This window comes from Alligator sinensis, unplaced genomic scaffold (assembly GCF_000455745.1).
Source record: "Alligator sinensis unplaced genomic scaffold, ASM45574v1 scaffold421_1, whole genome shotgun sequence".
Taxonomy (NCBI): domain Eukaryota; kingdom Metazoa; phylum Chordata; order Crocodylia; family Alligatoridae; genus Alligator; species Alligator sinensis.
In genome coordinates this window covers 4208877-4214624 of record NW_005841871.1, presented here as the reverse complement: position 1 = coordinate 4214624, position 5748 = coordinate 4208877, and the positions used below count along the sequence as shown (strand labels likewise).

Genomic DNA, 5748 nt, shown 5'->3' with positions numbered 1-5748 from the left:
CTGGCTTGCATCCATAGATGCTTCTCAAGCAAATCCCGGGACGTCATTCTCCCCCTGTACTCGGCCTTAGTGAGGCCGCAGCTGGAGTACTGCGTCCAGTTTTGGGCTCCACAATTCAAAGAGGATGTGGAGAAGCTTGAGAGAGTGCAGAGAAGAGCCGCGCGCATGATCAGAGGTCAGGGAAGCAGACCCTACGATGACAGGCTGAGAGCCCTGGGGCTCTTTAGCCTGAAAAAGCGCAGGCTCAGGGGTGATCTGATGGCCACCTACAAGTTTGTCAGGGGTGACCACCAGCATCTGGGGGAACGTTTGTTCACCAGAGTGCCCCAAGGGATGACAAGGTCAAATGGTCACAAACTACTTCAAGGTCGTTTCAGGCTGGACATAAGGAAGAATTTCTTTACTGTCCGAGCCCCCAAGGTCTGGAACAGCCTGCCACCGGAGGTGGTTCAAGCGCCTTCATTGAACACCTTCAAGATGAAACTGGATGCTCATCTTGCTGGGATCCTATGACCCCAGCTGACTTCCTGCCCTTTGGGAGGGGGGCTGGACTCGATGATCTTCCGAGGTCCCTTCCAGCCCTGATGTCTATGAAATCTATGAAAATCTATGAAATCTGGAGGGCGGGCATGGGTGGGTTGGAGCCCCCATTTCAGAGAGAGGCTGCCTGTCTGCCTGGCTCTCCCCTAGCTCCCCTCCCCCAACTCCGGTGCTGTTTTCAGGATGGGAGGGAGAGATGGGAGGGGCTCCAAATCCATTCATGCCCCCCCTCCAGCGCAGGCTGGGCAAACCCCAGATGGAGCTCCCTCCTCTCCCTTCTCCCGACTCCCATCCTGAAGATTGCACTGGAGCTGGGAGTGGGGTGGGAGACCTAGGGAAGAGACAAGCAGACAGGCAGCCTCTCTCCACTGGATTGGCTCCAAAGTGGAGCTCGATTCCCCACTCCCCCATTATACCATTGTAGTTCTAACAGTAAATTTCCCTGTGTAAACAAGACTAAAGGACAATCACAGACTTAACCATATTCTACTCAAGAATAAGATGCACTTCTTCAGCCTGCCTTCTGTAATATATGTACAACATTTAAAAACCCCTCTCAAGCTCCCACTGCATATGCAAATCTCTGCCTGCAAGGAGAAGAGAAAAAATGAACCACACACAAAAGATGTACATGTCCAATTGGAAGAAAGCCTCAGATACTATAAAGAGTGCAGTATTGGAACCCAAAGAAAATAAAATGTACATACATATTTATATACATTTTAATTTTGAAATGATAATCATATAGGACACACAGTTTTCATTTGCCTTTTGAAGATTTTACTCAGAAAAAGAGCAGTACATAATTTTGTAGTCTCTTTACTTCCTCCGTACTTTTCCCAATGTGATTTTAGCTTGCTTAAGAAGTATTCAGAGGTTTCTTTAATGCCTCAACAGACTATATTTCTTTGAGTTTATTTTAGATTTTGAAACAACTTGGAGCCATCTGGCATGGCTGCTTCATTAGAAAAATCCTCTTAATGCTTTTTTAAATATATGTCTGTGTGTGTGCATGTGTGTATGTATGTATATTGATAACTTACTTACTTTGCAACCCAGAGGACATGACATAAAAATGAATAAATAATGAGGAAAAAAAGCTTTGAGTAATTTGCATGATAGCCCCCTACCTCACAATTTTGTGAAAATAAACTTAAGGTCTGAAAATGTTCTTTGCAACAGAATACTGTACTTAAGTTACTTAGCATTCAGTAGGCATCACACACCATCTACAGGCCATTGGAGTGAAAGTCCATTCTTTCAGTATTCCTAAAAGTAAATGTGCTTTAAAAAAGCCATCTTCCTCTCTTCCTTTTGAAACGGAGATTAACTAGATGACTGTTTCCAATTTGTTGATGTAGCTGAGGGATGACTCCAAAAAAATTATATGGTTTTGGTTACATTGTGGGGACATATTCCATTCTTCTCTTGCCAAAGAGCAACACCTGATATTAGCTGTGCTGCAGCAGATCATGTAATTGGCTTGTTGCCAGGAAACAAAGCTCCAGGAAAACTTAGAGAGACAGTAGGGTGAAGGGCCCATTGGTTAGCTTTCCAGATTCCTGTTCTGACTCCCACAAGGGTCAGTCTGAGCTTGCTTATATAATCTGTTCTGACATATCATGCGTTTCCTATCTCCTTCTCTAAGTTTGGTGGATATGTGTGATTTCACACTGATTGGAATGGCTTTTCTTTTTAAATAGTCTAGCATTCCTTTTACTGATATTCCTCTCCAAGCTTAATACACTAATATTTGAACATTTTTTTTCTGGATTATAGTGGTTAGAAGGAGCCTAAGAATCCATTCCAGCCATTCTCTGGAACACGAAGGAGATTACTTATTTCACCCTGTGCTTCAGTTTACCCATCTTGAAGCTAGATATAATAATACTGACACATCTATCAATATTTACAGCATTTGAAGCCATATCACACCATGATTCACATTTCAGGGGAAGTGTTTTTCTATATCATACTAGAAGAGCTCTGGGAAGGATATTGTTCAAAGGATATACAATTCTTCTGCAAGAAGCCTGGTGCACAGTGGGATTTGTACCACCCTTTCTAGTAAACCCATTTCTCCCTTCTGTATTTGCAGCTCGCTTTGCAAACTGATACAGGGTCAAAGGCATGAAATAATGTTCATACACAGGAACCATATGCAGGTGGTGTAAGTTAGGGCAATGCCTAGACTTCCCTAAGTTGTGCTAGGCTCTCAACAGCATAGATCCCACCCCAAGAATAGGTATTCTATAACCAAAAACATTAGGTGCAGCCAAGGAAGTACTAGGAAAAGGAGGTCTTCTCGTCTTGTTTCACCTTTCAATTAGCCTGCTCCCTGATTAGGGTCCAGATTTCCTCTTGAACCTACACCTGTTTGCGTTTTACCTGTAAAGCTCAAGTGTGTGAGGTGAATATCAGTGTATGGGTAGGATAGCTAAGGCTCCCTGATATCCAACATAGCACAGTTGCTTCAGTAGTCATCATTTAAGCAAGCCTGTATTTTGCTCAAGGTTGTAGCTAGGAACTGGACCAGACAGTTGCACGGCTGGCCTCAAACTTAAGGAGGACAAAGAAGTATAACACTGCCTCTGAATGCATATGTCCCTTTTATTTCTGTGCTTCTCTACCATGACCAAGGGTCCTAAGCATCTAGTTCTTTATGCAAGTCTGTCTGCAGGTTATTTTTTTCAGGGTAACCACAGGCGTTGAAACAGTCTCCAGCCAATTATAGTCCTCTTAGCTAAGAAATCACCACAAGTGCCTCTATCTCTAATCAGAGTAATTATCTCATCAATGATTATTAGTACTTGAATTAGCATAGCTGTCATGGACAAGGATGCCACTGTGCTATGTACTGAACACGCAGAACAAAGGACAGTTCTTTGTTGTGAAGAGCTTAGTCCTGATAAAGGCAAAATTAGTGTTTAGACCCCACTTAAAGAAAAAAAATTACTAAAAATATCTACAGCATGTTCCTTTATTTTTTTAAATCAAATTATATGTACATACATAAATACACTAGGCTGCTGGGTGAGTCATCCTCAGTCATACCTTGTCCCTAAAATGAGGATAAGGATACTTACATCCCATATAAAGGAACAGAACAGGAATTTGACCTTAGCAGGCTCTTCAACACAGCTAAATGACAAAAGTGTAACAAGAACCAATGGCTAGAAGTTGAAGCCAGACAAATGTGGTCTAGAAATAAGGCACTTATTTTTAGCAAAAAGTGAAGGTAATTAACTATCAGAACAAATTACCAAGGACTACAGTCACTTTTCCATCACTAGAATATAGGTACTTTTTAACAGAACTTACTGTACTCATTCTTTTCTGGTTTGTTTAATGCCTGCGTCGCTAGGGTGATTCCACTATTTATCCATGTTTTCTCTAGGTCTTAGTGAAATAGAAAGACCTTGTTGATTTTGCATGCGTCTTGTACTAGATGCTATCTAATTGGCAAATATGAGTTTCATTTTCTCTGCATCTACTGCATAGCAAACAACAATAAATAAACACGTGTATTTTTTTATTTCATGGTCATTCATGACATCTCTTGCTCATGGTATCTGGAAAGGATACACTGGAGCGGGGGGTGATATTTTTTATTTGACTGCAAATATGTTACAGTTCAGTGTATTCCCTCATCTTTCTTCTCCTAGTGAGCCCAGTGAGATTTAACCCAGGTAGCATTTGAGACCAAACTGGCATGTAAGACACAGAAATAGCTCCTCAGTCAATAACCAGGTCTTCGAAATGATAGCAAGAATGAACAAGCAGTTAGGTGCAGTCACTGAGCATCCATCTCTGAAAATCCCCTTCCAGAAAGGAAAAGGTCAGTTTAGCTCTTCTTGTCAGAACTGCCAAAAGAGAACAAGTGCAATGCATAAACATGGAGGACTTCTGGAAGCTGCTGAATTCACCAGCCATACATGGATAAGTGTGAAACTTTTGATAAGCCTATCCAAAATAGAGCAGCCAAAGTTAGATACTGGTACAGTTACTAATACAAGCATGTTTTTGACATTTGTCACCAAGGTATCGGGGGGGGCTTATAAGCTTAATTTGATACATGCTATATATAATAAGAGACCATACAACATGTTCCCTTCTTGGCTGCAGCTTTAGTAGTCGCTAGATGTCCACAGTTAAATCATTTTGGATGGCCTGGACAAATAGGTGCACCTTGCAGATCTTCCTAAAGCAGCCATGTGCCTATATAAAAGCAAAGGTTTGAAGGGGACCTTAGACTTTGCCCACTTGCTCCTACTTAGCACATGCTAAATCATAGTGTAGGTTGCTTAATATAGGCCCTTTTTAACCACTAGGGAGCACAGTTGTCCATATTCCATCCAAACTAATATGGAGTTTGCTGCAAGATGACAAAATCTTCAACTTGTTCAGTGAAAACAAAAATCATGCAATGCTTCAGCAAGGGTATTTGATAGTTTTCATTTAGAATTCAGAGGCGAGGTGGAAATGGTATCTTTGAAACCCACAGACATCACTTGCTGAAATATTATTGTGTCTGTTTTGCCGGTTACCCTTTGTCAATTAGTTAGAGACTGCAATGCCTATTTGCTGAGAAATAAGGCTCAGGCCTGATCCGAATCCTACTGAATTCAAAGCAAAGACTCCCATTGTCTCCAACTAGTTTTATCTCATATCTCTAAGTATTGGGAAAAACATTTAGGAATAGCATATCTTGATAGGAGTGGCATTTTTAATACTTCAGTGTAAATGTGGTATTTGGGAGAAAGGGAAATTATGGGGGGTAATGTTAGTCACAAACCTGCTCACAGGGTACCCACAGAATCCCATGTTTCTCCACCACTTGACCCAAGGCACAAATGAAGGTTTGCCGTGGGATAACTCCTTAGCTCTGCAAGCCTTAGCTCCAGTACCCTTATACCAGACCTCACAGCTGCATCAGGATAACCTCTGCCAGCTCTTGGTAAATTCCCCTCGGGTTGTGAAAGCAATTTTAAGTCCCCCTTTCTGTAGAATGGAATATCACTCATCCAGAGGTCACTCTTCACCATAGGCAATCAGTAAGGAGACAAACAACAAAAGTATTCATTATGTAGGAGAAAATAATTTTACAGGAAAAAATTGAACATTAATTTAGATACAGAACAAAAAGACAAGTGAAGTTTCTTACCCTCTCATCTGACCACCACCTGTCCTTCAGAGGGGCCTGCCAGT

At 41.6% G+C, this 5748-nt stretch overlaps 1 protein-coding gene across 5 annotated transcripts in view; it reads left to right on the top strand.

Annotated features, from left to right (window-relative positions):
- Positions 1–5748, top strand: part of EVC (EvC ciliary complex subunit 1) — a 115430-nt gene that overhangs the window by 84150 nt on the left and 25532 nt on the right. The gene's annotated exons all lie outside the window — the stretch shown is intronic.